This window comes from Mus musculus, chromosome X (genome assembly GCF_000001635.26).
Source record: "Mus musculus strain C57BL/6J chromosome X, GRCm38.p6 C57BL/6J".
NCBI classification, from domain to species: domain Eukaryota; kingdom Metazoa; phylum Chordata; class Mammalia; order Rodentia; family Muridae; genus Mus; species Mus musculus.
This window is the reverse complement of record NC_000086.7, coordinates 79,581,996-79,602,667: the sequence shown is the minus strand read 5'-3', so window position 1 is coordinate 79,602,667 and position 20,672 is coordinate 79,581,996.

Sequence of the window (20,672 nt, the reverse complement as noted above, 5' to 3'; positions counted from 1 at the left end):
TCACTCCCAAAGAACCACTTCTAAACAGGTGCGCATCTCCCTGTCCTGTGAACCATCTTTCTCTCCTACCTTTGGTTCAGTGGGCCAAAAGTGTAGTTGAAGCATTTAAGAACCTTTATTAAAGTAGGTTTTGAAAAAAAATCTATGCCAACAGAATTCAAATTCTTATATTGATTGTATTGAGTCTGTGGGTCTATTTTGAAATATATTACAACATTAAGTCTTCAAACTGTGTTTCACTGGTAGATTTGGTCAGGCTCAAGATATTTTATGTCTTCTTATGAAGGATTTTGCTTTATTTTGTTTTGTGTTATTAAGACAGTCTCAGAGGTAACTCCAGCTATTATCTAATATATAATTCTCTAGCCTCAACCTTCTAATTTCTGAGACTGACAGGCATGTACAACCATACCTAACAGTAATATTCATTCCCCTGGGGTATCTTTGTCAAATTGTGTGATCAGGATAATAATAGTTTCATAGAGTTAGTTAATATTAATTATACAGATTAATTGTTATATCTTCCATGTATGTATTTGTATGTACATTGTAAGCATGTAATTGACTTAAGAGAGTTAATGATAATTCTTTATATTTTTGATAAAATTTGTACAATTTTATATATGTTTTAAATAACATTAGTATCATTTACTAATATAGTAGAAGGGGCAGAAATTCATAATCCTAAAAGGAGTACATGAAGAATCTAAAACCTGACTAGAAAATTTTATTGTCACCTAAACTTAATGATTTACCCTATACTCATGCCATTATTTCCTTGACCTTAAAATATCTCATCTATTCTTCAACAAGGAGTAAAGGAGAAAGAGCAAATATTTGAAGTTCTTCCACCTTTTTCAGAACTCTGTAAATATTCATATTATACATAATATCATTTCTCTGATTTTACTTTTTAAACTGCAAACAGTATACAATATATTATTAAAATGAATTTCATCTCCCCCAATGCCTTTCAAACTCTCTCCAATCCCTACATATACAATTCCACACCCTTTCTTTCTCTCGTAAGAAGCAAAAATAAAAACAACACACACATACAAACTGAAAAAACAGAAACCAAAATATACAAGCAAAAGACAATTGAGACAAAAAAATGTCCAAACAAGGCAACATGATAAAATAAGTCTACAAAATACTCTTCAGTTCTTTATGTGTTAGCTAACTCCCCCTTTGCAGGAGAACTCCCCTGAAGGGTGGCTAGTATGCCTAGTAAGATTCATTTGAAAATAACCTGAGGTTTTCTTTTCAAGCATGTATCAATTACAGATAGCCTCTTGATTAGAGGATGGAACCCATGTCCATTTCCTTCCCTCAGTACTAGGACTCCATTTGGCTTAAATCTCTGTAGGTCTATATGTCCTACCACACTCTATGTGAGTTCTTATGTATATTTGTCTTGTAGTGTCTGGAAAAATAAATAAATAAATGAATAAATGAATTACAAAATGTCCACTGCTATGGTGGCTAAGAACCTGAGCCTGCATAGCTCATAGGCCTAGGTGAAACCCAAATTCGTCTGTCAAAGGAACATTGCAATACAGTGACTTCTAATGACAGTATGCTATACCCATAGACCAGTGCCTCCTTCATTCATCATCAGAGATACTTCATATTACAATATATGGGAACTGATACAGAGAACTCCAACCATACAATGTGCAAAGAAGCTTTGGAGCATTCAACTTTAAATAGGATGGCACCATGAAAGCTGTAGGAATCAAGTAGTTGTATTGAAGATGAGGTAGAAGTAGTTCACATTGTTTTTACTATTTTCACACATTTAATTATTTTAGTTTGTGTTTGTGTGTGAGTTAAAGGATGTCTGCACTTTAACTATTCTGTGTCATTGAGAATAAAGTTGAGTGTGAAACTATTTTGTCATGTTTACAGCTCATTTTGTTAATTAAGAATACTTAGATATGTCATGATGCTTCACATGTGTTTGAAAATAAGCAGGGTAGGGAGAAGATTTGCAATTATAGACTATTATGATGCTAAGTAAAAGTAAACTGTCTTATTTGTTTAATTCATGAATCTAGATGTTTCTATGAAAAATATATCTTTTTAAAACAGAGTAAATTAAAGATGATTCATTCTTGTATAACCTAGACTAATCCTCAAGTGAAATGTATCTGTGTACATATAAATGGTAATACCTAAGCATATTCTTATTTGACAGAAACTTATACATACTTAGATTTGGGCATAGTAAATAATGATATAAATTTAGAAGTAACTAAATTATTGAAGAGAGATGCTAGTAGATTGATGGAAGATGAAAGGCATGGTTACAAAAAAAAAGCCAAAAAAGGTACACACTATTTTTCAGAAGGTATTAAAAGCAACTCATGCTGTTTTTCATTATTTTATACTAGCCCAGAAATCCTACACCTCCTAAAACCTGTAGTATGTGAGATATAGGAATACTAAGGCTAAAAATGTACAGTGGAAAATGGCAACATCATGAAGATAGGCAAAAGTGCAGGACAATCAACCAAAACAAAGTATGAATAAAAATGCTGCAATAAAACAAAATTGAAATAAACAATTAATTAAAATTCTAAGGAAGAAGAAATAAAAGGGGAAATATGACTCTTAGTTCTTGTTTTGTATCAGTTAAAATATTAACTGTCATAATTTTAAAATAATTTTTACATGCATTTATTTATTGTTTGTGTTTTTGCTTGTGTGTTTTCTATATATGTGCATATATACCCACACATATATCACATCACACACATGGAGATAATAAATCAATATTCAGGAACCAGTTGTTTCCTTCTACTATGTGGTCATAAGATTTTGAAGTAAAGGGTCTTTACCTTCTGCACAATTTCAATGGCTGTCAAGTTGTAATAATTTTTAAATTAATACTATTAATTTGATTGCAGTGTATATTAGAGAATTGCCTAAATTATTTTTAAAAATCCACCAGTTTTTCTTTTTCATCTTCTTTTTACCTGTAGTTTAGTTATAGAAAGTATATGCACTTTTGTGTTTTCATACACACATGTACATATAACATCCAAAAATCTATATTTAAATCTTAATATCTTTTAAAAATAAAATTTCTTGTACATGCAGACCACTAGTTAGGCCAGCACCATTTGAGGAAAATGAAGTGACCATAGGAATAGGGGTTTATTTTGGGGTCTTCAATTCTATTCCATTGATTGACCTGTCTGTCTCTGTATCAATACCATGCCCTTTTTTATCAGTATTGCTCTGTAGTACAGCTTGAGGTCAGGGATGGTGATTCCCTAACAAGTTCAGTTATTGTTGAGAATTGTTTTCATTATCCTTGGTTTTGTTGTTGTTGTTGTTCTTTCATATGAAGTTGAGCATTGCTCTTTCTATAGTCTGAGAAGAACTGAGTTGGAATTTTGATGGGGATTGCATTGAATCTGCAGATTACTTTTTTGGTAAGATGGCCATTTTTGCTATGTTAACCCTACCGATTCATGAGCATGGGGCATCTTTCCATCTTCTGAGGTCTTCTTTAATTTCTTGGGACTTGAGGTTCTTGTCATAGAAAATTTTCACTTGCTTGGTTATAGTCACACCAAACCAAAATGTTCAGAATACCTATGATACAACTCACAGAGCATATGAAGTTTAACTAGAAGGAAGGCCCAAGTATGGTTATTTCAGTCCCACTTAGAAGGGAGTGGCAAACTAATCCCCAGAGGCAAAGGAAGGAAGAGATCTGTGTGGGAGAGGGGAGGGGGAGGGGGAAAGTGGGGCAAGATCAGATATTAGGGGTGGCTGAAGAGAAGCCCAGAGGGTTAGTCGAATGAATAGAAAAATGTAGCAGTGAGGGGTGGGAGATGGGGGGGAACCTTTAGAAAGTCCCAGATACCAGGTATCTTAGTCAGGTTTTCTATTCCTGTACAATATCATGACCAAGAAGCAAGCTGGGGAAAAAAGGGTTTATTCAGCTTACACTTCCATACTGCTGTTCATCACCAAAGGAAGTCAGGACTGGAACTCAAGCAGGTCAGGAAGCAGGAGCTGATGCAGAGGCCATGGAGGGATGTTCTTTACTGGCTTGTTTCCCCTGGCTTGCTCAGCCTGCTCTCTTATAGAACCAAGACTACCAGCCCAGAGATGGCACCACCCACAAGGGGACCTCCCTCCTTGATCACTAATTGAGAAAATGCCTTACAGCTGGATCTCATGGAGGCATTTCCCCAGCTGAAGCACCTTTCTCGGTGATAACTCCAACCTGTGTCAAGTTATCACATAAAAACCAGCCAGTACACCAGGGATGTGAGAGGCTCCCAGGATCCAATGGGAATGACCTTAGCTGAAATGCCCAACAGTGGAGAGATGGAAACTAAGGAGTTGAGAAATGGGGCCACCCACCTATCTTCAAAATTCTTGACCCAGAATTGTTCCTATCTAAAGGAAATGCAGGGACAAAAATGGAGCAGAGACTAAATGAAGTACCATTTAGATATCGGTCAATATGGGATCCATCTCATGCACAAGAACCAAACACCCTCCCGAGGACACTATTACTGATGCCATGTTGTGCTTGCAGTAGGTGCCTAGCATGGCTGTCCTCTGAGGAAGTCTACCAGCAGCTGACTGAGACAGATGCAGATACTCACAGCCAACCATTGGACTGAGGCTGAGGACCCCTATGGAAGTATTAAGGGAAGGACTGAAGAAGCCGAAGGGGATTGCAACCCTACAGGAAGAACAACAGTGTCAACTGACCCAGTCATCTCAGATCTCCCAGAAGCTAAGCTGCCAAACAAAGAGCATGCATGAGCTGGTCCTTGGTCCCTGCTATGTAAGCAGCAGAGGACTGCCCTGTCTGGCCTCGGTGGGGAAGGATGAGCTTAATCCTATAGAAACTTGATGCCCCAGAAAAGGGGGATGCTAATGGGGTGAGAAGGAAGTAGGTGGGTGTGTGAGGGAGCACCCTCTCAGAAGCAAAGGGGAGGAGTGAAGAACTCATTGAGGGGGACCAGGAAGGGGGAGCAACATTTGGAATGTAAGTAAATAAAATAATTAATAAAACAATACAATAAAGTTTCTACCATGTTACAATTCATTCACCATAGCTGTGATGGTTTATATATGTTTGGTCCAGGAAGTGGCACTATTAAGAGGTGTGGCCTTGTTGGAGTAGATGTGGCGTTACTGTGGGTATGGGCTTTAAGACCCTCATTGTAACTGCCTGGAAGCCAGTCTTCTTATAGAGGCTTTCAGATGAAGACACAAAATGCTCAGCTCCTCCTGCCATGCTCCTGCCTTGATGGTAATGGACTGAAACTCTGAATCTCTAAGCCAGCCCGAATTAAATGTTCTAATTATAAGAGTTTCCTTGGTCATGGTGTCAGTTCACAACAGTAAAACACTAAGACTATAGCCAAGAATTTGATAATTATACAGCATCTAATTTGCAGTCTATATCCAAGATTCTCAATGTTGTTTTCAAATTTTATTCCATTGATATTAATCCCATTTAAACCAGATCATTTCTCAACCCTTCTTTGGTACTTCATTATAGTCACAGTTTTGAAAAATCAAAGCTAGTCTCTTAACTGCTCTGATTGCTCTACTATGACTAGATGAGGTTTACACTTTTCTGCAATAGAACTTCATCCATCCTATGGCATAGTTTTCATTGCCACTTACCAGGAGACCTAGCACTGCACCATTATGGTGTTAGGAGTTTGATCATTTTGTTATGTGATTGTCACCATATGCTTTCATGTTTAAGCTACTTTTCCTTGATGATAATAAGTGCTTCAGAACAACTTTCACTCACTGTGACTCTCATTTTGCTTATCATCTCCACCATATGTTCTTGCAAATAAAATACACATACTCTGTGTGGAGGTTATTTGAAAGCCTTTGGAAGTGCCCCTCAAAGCATCTAGGTAATTTAATCTTAAAGACGAGAACTGCTGAAGATGTCCCCAAAGTGAAAATCACAGTACAGGACAGCAACATCAAGAGAAGTAAAAATATCAAATGTTTTGAAGCATATGTTGATGTGAAGGTATAAATTTACATAAGAAGTATAAGCAAGAATCAGTACAATATCATTTAAGTAAAATAGCAATTTCACTCCTTTCACATAGTATGATATTAGCTGATATGAACCCTTCTTCATTCTTTCAAGGCCTTGCCTAGGAGTACCAATCTGTCCTTTATAGTTACAAAAGATTATATTTGTGTAATTTATTTACTTCTATCCAAACTAATAATTTTTATGCTAACTAATGTTTTTACTATGATACATCTCCTTATACAGGTATATTATATAAAATATTCACATCCAAATATATTACATTATCTTGTTACTGATTAAATTTTCATAGGATCTTAATTAGTAGTTCATTCAACCAAACCATTAAACTAACTTCTGCTAAGAATTTAATGATAAGAATATTCTCTTCTGATATATACAAATATACAAAAAAGTCATGGGTTCGCATCTTGAATGATCAACTATCATAATTCTAAGAACATATTTTTTTGTTGTGTCTACATTTTACATACCCAAAATTCACAATTTCATGTTAATATAATGTCTTAAGGACCTCCAAGACTTAGGCTATTTTGCTGTTGTTGTTGCTGCTGCTGTTGTTATTTTCATACGTGATGTAACATGGATCAAAGTATGATAACTCAAATATATTTCAAATCAGGTCACTAATATATGGTTTCTGAATGGAATTTGAAAAACTGTATGAATCAGCTAGTAATTGGTAAAACATATGATTTACTTGTTTTGCTTGTACCTGTAGAAGATACCAACTTTAGTCAATTCTAATATTTATTTGAATTTTAGCCAAATGTATACACAAATATAAATATTTTCTTACAGATGAATGCATCAGAAAATACATGGTCTATACATGAACACCCCTTTACTAATCAATCTTTTGTCCCATGACTATATATGTTTTTGTTTTGTTTTGTTCTTGTTTTCTTCATATTTAAGGGTAGCTCATCTTTTTTTGAATATCATATCTCATTTTACTGGCTGGAATTAGCTACCAAGTATTTGAAATAACAAATGTATTTCTGATTAGTCAAACTCAATTTAAGTTTTTATATTATGAAGTATAAAATGAAAGATCTCCCATACTCATGGATTGGTAGGATTAACATAGTAAAAATGGCCAACTTACAAAAACAATCTATAGATTCGATGCAGTTCCTATCAAAATTCCAACACAGTACTTTACAGATCTTGAAAGAACAATACTTAACTTCATTTTATATGGAAAAACAAAGAACCCAGGATAGTTAAACAATCACATATAAAAAAGGGAGTTCTGGAGCTATCGCCATCCTTGATTTCAAGCAGTACTACAGGGCAACAATAGTTAAAAAAAAAACAAAAAACCTTGCATGTTACTGGTATAATAACAGACAGGTTGATCAATGCAATCAAATCAAATAACCAGAAGTAAATCCATGTGGATACATGATTTCTGACAAGTCAAAACAAACTATAAAATGGAGAAAAGAAAGCATATTCAACAAATGGTGCTAGCCTAACTGGATGTCTGTGTGTAGAAGAATGCAAATGGATCCATCTGTCACCCTGCACAATAGTTATATCAAAATGGAACAAGACCCCAACATAAATCTGGATACACTAAATCTGATACAAGAGAAAGGGTGAAATAACCTTGGACACATTGGTACAGGAGGTAACTTCCTGAACAGAACACCAAACAGCTCAGGCACTATGATCACCAATTAATAAATGTTACCTCATGAAACTGAAAAGCTTCTGTTAAGGCAAAAGGCACCATGAAAGGCAGCCTTTTGGGGAAAGATTTTCTGAAACTCCACATCTGGCAGAGGACTAATATGCAAAATATATAAAGAACTCAAGAAACTAGACATTAACAAACCAAATAACCCAATTTAATAGTAGAGTACAGATCTTAACAGAATTCTTGACAGAAGAATTTCTTATGGCCAAGAAGCTCTTAAAGAACTGTTCAACATCCTTAGCCATCAGGGAGATGCAAATCAAAATGACTCTGAAATTTCCATCTTATACCCATCAGAATGGGTAAAATAAAAAACTCAAAGATCAGCATATGCTGGCAAGAAGAAGAAGGTTATGGAAGAAGGGGAACACCCTTCCATTGCTTCTGGGAGTGCAAACTTATATAACCATTTTGGAATTCATTTGTCAGTTTCTCAGATAATTGGGACTCAATATACCTCAAGACCCAGTTATACCCCTCCCAGGCATGTACCCAGAAGATCCTCCATCCTGCCACAAGGACACTTGCTCAATTGTTCATAGAAGCATTGTTCACAATAGCTAGATTCTAGAAACAACCTAGATGTACCTCAACTGAAAAATGGATAAAGAAAATGTTCTACATTTGCACAATAGATTGTTACTCAGACATTAAAACAATGGCATCATGAGATTTGCAAGCAAATGGATGGAACTAGAAAAGATTATTCTGTGTGAGGTAACCAGACCCTTAAAACAAACATGGTATGTACTCACTTATAAATGGACATTAGTCATAAAATACAGGATAACCATGTACATACCACAGACACATAGACCCAAAGAAGCTAAGTAACAATGAGGGCCAATGGGTGGGGGGTTATTGAATCTCACTGAGAAGGCAAAATAGATTAGGCATTTTGGGTGGATAAGGGGATGGTACTGGGTAGAAAAAGGGCATGGGGAATGGAATAAAAAAGAGGATGTGGAGAGATGACAGAGGAAGTAGCACTGGGAGAGACAACTGAATTGGGGGAAGCATCTCTGGGATGAGATAGAAACCTATGGCAATAGAAACTCCCAGGTAAAACTACTATCAGTAGGGGATATGAGCCTGAACAGGTTCTCTCCTATAATATTGCAAGACTTCCAATGGAGGAATTGAGGCACTAACTGAGCTACAAAACCTTAGACCCACAATTTGTACTGCCTACAAAATGAGCATGTGTAAAAGATAGAGTAGAAATTGAGGGAATAACTAGCATACTTTGAGACCCATGCCAAAACCTGACACTATTGATACTATGCTGTTATACTTGTAGACAGGAACCTACCATAACTCTCTTCTAAGAGGCTTCACTCAGCAGCTGATGGAGACTGATGCAGAAATCCATAGCCAAACATTAAATATTGCTTGGGGAAACTTATGGAAGAGGGAGAAGGATTGTAGGACGCAGAGAGTTCAAGGATACTAAAAGAAAACTTACAGAATCAATTAACCTAGGCCCAAAGGGTCTCATAGACACTGAACTGCCAAACAGAGGGCATGAATGGCGAGACCTAGGCCTCTGCAAATACACACACACAAAAAAGTTGTACTGTTGGGTCTTCATGTGAGATGCCTAAATTGACAGCAGGAGCTCTCTGTTACCCCATTGCCTGCCTTTGGCTACTTTTTCCTTAACTGGGTGGCCTAGTCTATGTTCAATAGAAGAAGATGTGCCTAACTGGCTGAAACTATGCTAAGGCTGCTTGATATCCATGAGAGGCCTCCCATTTTCTGAGAACAATAAGAGGAGAGGTAAATGGGGTAGAGGGAAGGAGATGGGGGAGAGATTGGGGACTGGGAAGATAGGAGTGAGGGGAAGCTAAGATATAAAGTAACTTAGCCAATCAATCAATAAATAAAATAATATAAAATCGTCAATAATTCAAAACACACAAATCAATAAAATACAAATATAATGTTAAGAAATCCAAGTTGGACATTAAATGACATGCTATGTTTAAAACAGTATTCAGTATAAATCTTCCTGTTCATCACTTTATACTATTATACACTGCAACAGGTGTATAATACTCTAAAATGAAATCTTTAAACACTTTTCTATTTCTTTCTTTTTTTTTTTAGATATTTTCTTTATTTACATTTCAAATGCTATCCCCTTTCCCAGTTTCCCCTCGGAAAATCCCCTATCCTCTCCCCTGCTCCTCAAACCACCCACTCCCATTCCTGGTCCTGGTATTCCCCTGTACTGGGGCATATAACTTTCACAGGACCATTGATTCTCCTCCCATTGATGACTGACTAGGCCATCCTCTGCTACATATATAGCTAGAGCCACAAGTTCCACCATATGTTTTCTCTGATTGGTGGTATAGTTCCAAGGAGCTCTGGGGGTACTGATTAGTTCATATTGATGTTCGTCCTATGGGACTTCAGACTCCTTCAGCTCCCTGGGTACTTTCTCAGGCTCCTTCATTGGGGACCTTGTGCTCCATCCAATGGATGAATGTGAGCATCCACTTCTGTATTTGCCAGGCACTGGCAGAGCCCCACAGGAGACACTTATATCAGGCTGTCAGCAGGCTCTTGTTGGCATCTGCCTAGTGTCTGGGTTTGGTGATTGTTTATGGGATGGATCCCCAAGTGGGGCAGTCTCTGGATGGTTGTTCCTTCAGGCTCTGCTCTGAACGTTGTCTCTGTAACTCCTTCCATGGGTATTTTCTAATGAGAGACTGAAAAGGAGGAGATCGAGATGGGAGAGAAAATGTGGAGGAACTGGGAGGAGTAGACAGAACAGAAACAATAATTGGGATATATTATGTGAGAAAATAATCTATCAAGGAAAAACGTCTGTGATAAATAGCTTCACTATTAGAATACTTTATTTATTTCATATTGTATATGAGGTTTATAAAGTACATGTTTGTAACTTATTAAAAACAACACCATATGCCAAAATACTGTAATATTATGGCACATATTTCTGATCTTAATATTCTGTTTCAATATGTATTCCTGGAACACAGATTTTGTCCTCAAAAAGTAGTTCAATTGAAAATGAGTTTCATTAATAGAAACAAGAGCTAATCAAGAAAAAGAAGGGATTTGTGCTGTGGAATTTATAAATATTTCTGTCTTCACTCATTCAGTGCATGATCTCAAACTCATGAGTACAAGGGCAGCACTAATTGTAGTCAGTGGATTTTTTTTTTAAGAGAGCTCAGAAAGTTGAGGAGAGGTGCATAGGAGGGAGGCGGATATAAGAGGAGAAATAGAGTTGAAATTGGTATGAATACATTGTATGCAATTAACAAAGAATTCTTTAAAACTGCCTTGAATTGTTTTCTATAATTTTAGCACACTTGCTTAATCACTCTACTCAAGTGTGTTGGATTAAAACTAATTTATAGGATCATTGCTAGAGAAATTTGAGTATTTCACTAACACTGATTGTCATTAGTGTTCTTCAACTCTATTCATAAGGCTGATAACTCAAAATAGAGAAGAAAATATGCAAAATAATCCTCTTAAATTGGTGTTAATTGCATAACATGGAGGCTTATTTTAGACTTGGTTATAAATAAAGATTAAGAGTCAATGAAATCTTGGGTACTCTGTACTATTTTTTGGCTAATATCCACTTATTAGTGAGTACATACCATGCATGTCCTTTTGGGTCTGAGTTACCTCACTCAGGATGATATTTTCTAGTTCCATCCATTTGCCTGCAAACTCAGGATGTCCTTGTTCTTAATAGCTGAGTCCACAGAACACAAAAAGATCAATAACTTGAAGAGTCCAAGTGAGAATGCCTCAATTCCACTTGGGAGAGGAAAGAAAGCAATCACAAGGGGAGAGGGAGGGACCTGGGTGGGAAATGTGATAGGGGGTAGGGAAGATGAGAACATGATTTGGTATTGGGTAGGGGAAATGGACTGAAGCCCCGTGGGCCAGCAGAAAGAATGGAAACAGGCAACCTTGGGAGGTAGGAGGTGGGGTGACTCTCCAGAATATACCAGAGACCTGGGAGGTGAGAGACTCTCAGGAATCAAAGGGAGGGACCTTAGATGAAATCTCCTACAGTGGGGAGAGGGAACTTACAGAGCCCACCTCCAGCAGGAAGACATCAAGTGAGGGATGGGGTTGCCATCCCACAGTCAAAACTCTGACCCAAAATTGTTCCTGTCTGAAAGAACTGCAGGGATGGAAAGGGAGAGGAGCCTGAGGAAAAGAAGGTCCAGGGATAGGCCCAACGTGGGATCCAGCTTAAGAGGAGGTCCCAAAGCCTGACACTATTACTCAGGCTATGGAGTGCTCACAAAAAGGGACCTAGCATGACCACACTTCGGAAGACCCAACAAACAGCTGAAAGAGTCAGATGCAGATATTTGCACCCAATTAATGGACAGAAGCTGCTGACTCGTGTGGTTGAATTAGAGAAAAGCTGAAAGAAGCTGAGGCAGAGAGCTACCCTGTAGAAGGACCAACAGTCTCAATTAACCTGGACACCCGAGATCTCTCAGACACTGTACCACCAACCAGGCAGCATATACCAGCTGATATGAAGCCCCCAACACACATATAGCAGAGGACTGCCGGGTCTGGGTTCAGTCGGAGATGATGCACTGAACCCTTAAGAGACTGGAGGGCTCAAGGAGTTTAGAGGTATTGGGGAGTGGGGGTGGGGGATCGGGACATCCTCTTGGAGACAGTGGGGCAGGGAGGAGGTATAGTACAGTCAGAGGGTAGACTGGAGCGGAATAAAATCTGGAATGTTAAAAAAATTAAATAAGATCCAACCCATAATTAGCCTCCAAACGATGACACCATTGCATACACTAGCAAGAATTTGCTGAAAGGACCCTGATATAGCTGTCTCTTGTGAGACTAGGCCGGGGCCTAGCAAACACAGAAGTGGATGCTCACAGTCAGCTATTGGATGGATCACAGGGCCCCCAATGGAGGAGCTAGAGAAAGTAACCAAGGAGCTAAAGAGATCTGCAACCCAGTAGGTGCAACAACATTATGAACTAACCAGTACCCCGGAGCTCTTGACTCTAGCTGCATATGTATCAAAAGATGGCCTAGTAAGCCATCACTGGAAAGAGAGCCCCATTGGACATGCAATCTTTATATGCCCCAGTACAGAGGAACGCCAGGGCCAAAAAGTGGGAATGGGTAGGGGAGTTGGGGGGAGGTTATGGGAGACTTTTGGGATAGCATTGGAAATGTAATTGAGGAAAATACGTAATAAAAATATATAATAAAACAATTAAATAAAGTTAAAAAAAACAACCAAACAACAAAAATAACTGAAAAAAAACAATGAAATTATTTTGAAATTTTAACATGGCTTAAGAAAAAGTTATTAAGAAAACATTCTTTCAACAAGCTTTGTAAAGCAACTTAACATCTACCCAAGTCTACCCTCATTAAATAGCTAGTAACAAATTTATTTGTACATAACACATAAAATAATTATTATATTAATATAAATACTAATGTCTATAATAGCAAGAAAAGTACCTTATACAATCAGCAAAGATTATGATTTCAGAAACCAATGAGCCAATTTAAAGGACAAGTAAAATTTAATTATGGTCGTGTGATTTTTATCGTTATGGCATTATACCTCATCTATTACATCACAACACACAATAAGTTCTCTATGATGTGCATAAGCATCAAAAATTGTTTTGTTAGTTATCACAATTTTCTGTAATTACAACTTGAGCCTCACATGAGTCACTACAATAATGTAATTTTTATTCATTCATATGTGTTTTATGCTTGAATGAAGAGGAAATGAAGTATAGTGAGAGCTACTTCCCTGAATATAACAGTAATGTAAATTTATTTCCAGTTTCAAAAATCCACTGTTATTTATAATATGAAAATTTCTGAACTATTAATGAACTAATGTTTCTTAAGTGACTTTAACGTTGATCTTGATATCAATTTGCTTAAGTCCATTCCTGTGTATATTTCCCAATGATCTCAGAGATCTGAAAAGTCATCTTTAGGCTGAGGGCCGTAAATATTCACTGTGTTAGAACTGTATGTCTACTTATTCTTGAATGCATACTTGGTTTTTTTTTCATGTGAATCATTTTGTATTTTATATGACTCAATAAACTAGCACAACCATCAAATTTTACAATTTAAATAAAACATTTCAGCAATCTGAAAATCTGTTAGCCAATCATTTTACTATTTTAAATCATTATAATTGATTACTGACACTTAAAATTTTTTATTTTAATGAGAGCATTGGAACATTAAATTCCATGTTTTGCTATTAATAAAGTTTACATTGTGATTTCTAATGATGAACTATGAAATCATTGAAATTTTTCATCACCTAAAAGACATTAACTTTTGGTGAAGTCCCATGTATGTATCTGTGTGTAGCTTAAATTCATAAATACTTAATATATCTGTCTATTCTTTATGGGCTATTACTTATTATTTAGGCAGAGGAATATGTAGGGATAAAAACAGAACTTCTAAAAATATATAGATGACATACATATGAAATAATCTAAAGAGTGTGGGTTACTTCAAAAGATTAAATAATATTGTATTAAATTCCACAATTTTTATATGATATGTAACTCTGACTATGCAACCAGATTTACAATGACTAATGAACCTAAGCTGAAAATTATTTGAAAGTCATAGCTCCTAAAGATGTTATTTGTGTCTTTAAATTATTAATGTCAATCCTAAAAGAATTCTCAGCAGAGGTAATTAAATATATTATGCATATAAATATATGCAACCTACTGACAGGCAAAAGCTAATTTCTCATTGTAGTGGCACGAAACCAAATAAATCCAGAAAGCTTTTTTTCCATTAAACTGTTCCTTCAAAAGATATAAAAAACAGCCATGAAGTAGGTAGACACTTTATATAGAAGTTATTTTCATTTGAACTCGTAGATAGTTTCAGGGACTTTTAAAATGAGCATTATAAACAAGAAAAGGAGGAGTTATTTATGCCTTGAAATGTCTTTAAAAAAAGATTTATTTATTATATGCATGAGTACACTGTAGCTGTCTTCAGGCACACCAGAAGAGGGCATCGGATCCCATTACAGGTGGTTATGAGCCACCATGTGGTTTCTGGTAATTTAACTCAGGTCCTCTGGAAGAACAGTCAGTGCTCTTGACCACTGAGCCATCTCTCCAGCCCCTTGAAATGTCTTTAATTAGCTGGGCGTGGTGGCTCATGCCTTTAGTCCCAGCACTCGGAAGGCAGAGGCAGGTGGATTTCTGAGTTCGAGGTCAGCCTGGTCTACAAAGTGAGCTCCAGGACAGTCAGAGCTATAAAGAGAAACTCTGTCTCAAAAAACCAAAAAAAAAAAAAAGTCTTTAATTGATATATTATATTGAAGAGATTCTTATAAACAAACACATAATAAAACAAGAGGTGACTCTACAAAGTATTAAAATAAGCTATCAGTATTGTGTCATAATAGAATTCCTTTAATAGAATCTTTGCTTAAAATATATTTCCTCAAATCTTTTCATACCCTTATTTTATTTATTATAAGATAGGAACTACATGTTCCTATCTTACAACTGGAAGAGAGAGGAAAGGGCCGCAAATTGTCATCTTCTAGGCCTGACTGACATAGCCATCATGATCATGAACTCATGATAACTGTGGCTACATGAACTGTGTCTGTATAGAATCTTTAACAATCAGTCACGGATGTGACTGTGACCCTCCGAAATACAGGCTCCTGACAGATTCTAGTGAGATAAGAAGTCATTTTTAGTTGTCTACCCACTAGTGAATCTATCAGTTCATTGAGAAGTCCATAACTTATGGTTATCCTGAAGGCTCTGGTTAAAGACAGCAGGTTACAAAACAAAACAAAACGATGTGCAGTGTGGGGATAAGGACTTATCAGAAAGACAGGGCTTGTAGGGGTGTGAGAAAAATAAAAGAGAATAATCAGAATATACTACATACATATATGAAATTGTCAGAAATAATAAACTTAGTTTTTAAATCTTAGCTTTTTAATATTTCAAAGTTGTATGACCTCTTTCAGGATACTTCCATTGCATGAAGTTCAATAATGGGAAAATCAATAAACTGTAGTTGTCCTATATTGCTTCATGCCAAGAAATCAAAAAAATCTATCCAAAACATTTCTTCTCAGTATTATCAAAACATCTGATGATAAATTTACTAACCACCTTCCATAAGCTAAGAAAATAATTCCTAAATGCTGAGTTCTAACCCAAAAGGAGTAGCAGAATACTTACTACTAAGAAGATTCCAGTAAGTGTTCATATGTCCTCATGAACAATACTTCAATAATATAAAGAAGATCCTTTCAGTGAGGTATTATTTCTCTCATTGATACTAAAATAGAAATATAAACTATTGCTGAATTTTTTTAGATTTGTGTCATGAGCTTTATTAATGGGGGGCAGGGGGAGAGCACTTTGGACAGATTTGATACAATTTATTTGAGCATGAACAGATTTATGGCTCAAGCAGCCATCAATATTGCTGAATTTAGAATAACTTCTGTTATGTGTTTTTTTTTTAAACAAAATCAAATGAAAGATTGAGTCAGGAAGATAGTTTAGTAAATGATGTGAGGTTGAAAGTTTTGCAGAGCTTTTAAAACATGAAAGCCATGTTTTCACACTGAGTATAGTATGACACAAAGCACAGCAGGATCCCACAAGTCCACACAGGAGATAAAAAATCATTTAGAATGGAAGGAAAACAAGCATCATCATAAAATTCTCACCCATGTGTACATTTTAGCAATAAAAATGAATTTAATTTCCTCCCATTGATACTTCTTTCTACGGAACTTTCTAGTAGTAGCAAAAAATTAGTATGATTTGGAAGGAGCTAGACAAGGTCTGATTCCTATATCTTCAAGCACTTGTGTGCTATTTAAGAGTGCAGGAGGAGACAGAATCTCAAAACTACCAAGGATACACTTTCATAGGCTACGGAGCTAACATTTGCTGCTGCTATTACACTTGGAAATTTGAAAACATAAAATTTAAAATATAATAAAATATGAACCTAACAGATTGAGAAAAACAGGAAGGGAAGAAAAGCATCAATGAGCACTTAAAATATAATCTATTTGCATAGCTAATTCAGAAAGTTAACTGATAAGGTTTGGGTTTAATAATCACTAAAAGAGCTTTAAAATTTAGGTTAGTATAAGATATTACATTTTATTAGTTAATAGAAAATAAATACATCAAGATTTATCAAGAAGGAAATCTTGGTATTCTTAAAACCCCCACTAGCTAGAAATTTCAGGCTGACTTTCATTATCTAGGCTTGAAGATTGTAAAGAACAATTTTTTAAGATGTTTATAGTCAAGTACAAAACCTGATCTATTAGTTCATAGAGCCCTATTCACATACATATAAAATTATTGAATCACTTTCCCTTGTATATGGATTTTAGATGTATAATATTGCCATTGGTCACCATGTTCTATTGATTATTTAAAATTGCCATCTCCAATTATTTGCTTCCCCTTCCCATATTACTGACATGATTATAGTTCTGTCACCTTTCATGACATATGTACTGCTAATTTATAGGACAATCTGTCTATTTCTGCATTCTTTTTAAAAATAACTTGCCATAAAAATAAATCATGATTTCCATAGTACTGAAAGTACTTTTAAGCTAGCAACCAGCACACAGCACAGCAAACTTGGAAGTTTTTAACTGGATGAATGACTGACTGGCTAGATGCATACATAGATGTGTAGATAAATAGATGAGTCTAAGATCTAAGGTACATTTGAAGTAACAGAAAATAATGCTTTGTAATAACTAGGAATGACTGACAAAGTAAGGCATTTTAGTTCCACAGAGTCATAGGTTGAATCTGAAAGAAAGAGACATAGTGTGTAGCATAAGTTATTTTAGAATTTATTTTCTTGGTGAGGAATGAGGAATAACCAGATTTGAGGAGAATCACAAGCAAAGTAGCAATCTAGACCCTGGGAGGCCTTGGTCAACATGACTGGAAGTTACTGATTGTCAGAAGTTCTAAGGCGCGATCCTAAATCATTCCTCAGTTGCTCAGTAGAGGTAAGCTTTTCTGTTTACTCAGGACAGGACAATAGAAGCTTGCTGTGATAGCTCAAGGCAAGTAGCTGAAGCAGCTATTCTAGGAGCTGTTAATGTAGGCAATCACCTGACCACACTTCACATAGTTAGACAGCATGTGTACTTTGAAAACAGTGCAAGGAAGTAGAGCTCCATCTCTTCAACAGTAATTTTAACTCACTTAATATTTATTTTTAAATCAGATAAATATGACAGGAAAAATGATCATTTAGTAAAATAAGCTCCAAGAATTTGCTAAACCAAAGAAGCCCTTCCAGTGTTTTGGAACAAAGCATACGCAGACATGTTGATTAGTGTACCATTTACTCAGTACAGGTTAAGATAGGCCAGATGCAGTAACCATGCAAGGATCATCAAACTGTATGCAAATAGTCTGCTTATCAGTCTCCTTCACCCTCTGTTGGTATCTTTGACATTATGAAAATTTCACCTCATTCAGAGACAGAGAATATTCATGCACAAAATAATTTTAAAATTACAAGAATCTGGTCCAATATGAGGATATTCACCCCTCACAAGCATTTATTTATTGAGTGAAACTAGGATAAACTTTTAAAGAATCTTCATGTCATTTACCTTCTAGTGTTTTTTAACAGTTTAAATATTATTTAATGATAAATTTCAGGGGTTATTGATAAGTTTAGTGCAAAGTTTACTAAACATGACAAGATTTTATTCCATAAAAATGATAACAATATGTTCCCATAAGGTAATAGGAATGTGTACTTCACATTCTCATTTTATTTATTTCTGGTTTTATTCCATCATCATCTGGATGATTTATAGATAAAATTTATTTTGATATATAAAAGACAAATATATATATGTATATATATAGTATCTATACACATATTATATAATATTTGTATTTACAAATCTCTATTAGTATATAGTGCATATATATATATATATATATATATATATATATAAAATGCAACACAATAAATACACTATAGTTAATCTTGCCCACACCCTCCCCCCACTTTGTTTCTGTTTCTCTTAGTATCTCTCTCCCTCCCTTCCTCCCTCCCTCTCATCCTCCCTCCCTTCCAGTCTGCCTATTTCACACACACACTCATTCACTCCTCTCAGTATTTCTGCTTCCTATAAGTCCCTTTCCAATATTCACGCTTTTACTTTTAACATCAGCTCTCCATACACAAAATGTGTTTTGACATCCATAACTGTTCAGTTTACTTATGATAAAGATCAAGTGTTGATTTAGAATGATTAAAAAATGCTTAATGGTAGACCAGAGCGAGTGGGGTTGACCGGGAAGAGTAGAGGTCCTAAAAAAAATAGTCAATTCCCAATAACCACATGAAGGCTCACAACCATCTGTACAGCTACAGTGTACTCACATACCATAAATAAATAAATAAATACATAAATAAATACATAAATAAGGAATGCCTAACAACGGTTAATTTATAAACCATAATTTATAAATTAAACTGTATCTTAGCCCATATAATATTTTTTGATCTGCAAGGTCATTTTCAGGTAAACAAGGTGACTTACTGGTCAAGGTGCCATTCTGGATCTCAAGGACCCACATAATAGAAAAAAAAAAAAAAAAAAAAACTCGTATCACAGCTTGTGTATGAGCCCAACAGCACACACACATACATATGCAGTCAAAACCAATTAAACAGTGATTTAAATTATCAAGGTCACTTTAATCTTCTTTATTCGCCGAGGGCATTCATAATATCCAATGTCATACCATGAACACTTACCAAAAATAAATAAGTTGTGCTTAATTTTAAAAAAGTGCCCAAATTTTTGCTAAACTCTATTTTGCCCTTGAATAGGAAAAACAAAAACAAAAAAACAAAAACAAAAACAAAAAAAACAAAACAAAAAAAACCCAAAAAATAAAAAACCCCACCTACTTATTGGTCTTATTGGTACCCATTTTGGGTTTGTAAACCGTTCAATCCCCACCATGAGCATTTGAGCTAAGAAATTCATAGAGAAACATTTCAGTGTCATTGTTCCTGCTAATGACACAGAAGCTTTTGTGAAATCATTTTAGTAATCCAAAAATACAAGAACACCCCAGATGAATATGGTCAATGGCTGCTGAAAGACGGAGAATAAGTTTTCTCCAGGGAACAGCTCCCACGTAGTTTATCCAGTCTCAAGTAGTCAGTTCTGTACACATGAACACCTGAGCAACTAAGTTGAACTCTGTATTTTGTGTGTGTGTGTGTGTGTGTGTGTGTCTATGTGTGTGCATGTGTATTTCTCTCTCTCTCTCTCTCTCTCTCTCTCTCTCCCCCCCTCTCTCTCTCTCAGAGTGTGTGTGTTTGTATGTGTGTATGTTTGTGGCTATGTGTGTATCTGTGTTTGTGTGTGTGTATTTGGTATGGAAGGGAAGTCATGGAAAGACTTGGAGGTGTAGGAAGGTCTGTGAGTAATATAGATGCAATACTCATGTGTGCAGTTCTCAAATATAAAATAAAATTTAAAAATACTAAAAATGCTATACATGTAAACTGAACATAATAAATGGATAGCAGTTGAAAATGTACATTTTTCATGTAAAAGAGATTATTTCACATAATTTTGTTTAGAGTTAGAAACACAACACACAACTCACTTTTATCTGTAATTTGATATTTACAAATATACAGAAATATTTAAAAGCATGTGAATATACAGGAATTAATATATACGTATATATTTCATGGCTGCCAGATGAAAATGTCTGAAAGAATCAATACCCTAGTAAAAATGTGCTCATTTAGCATCCATTCTCTAAGAAATACTGC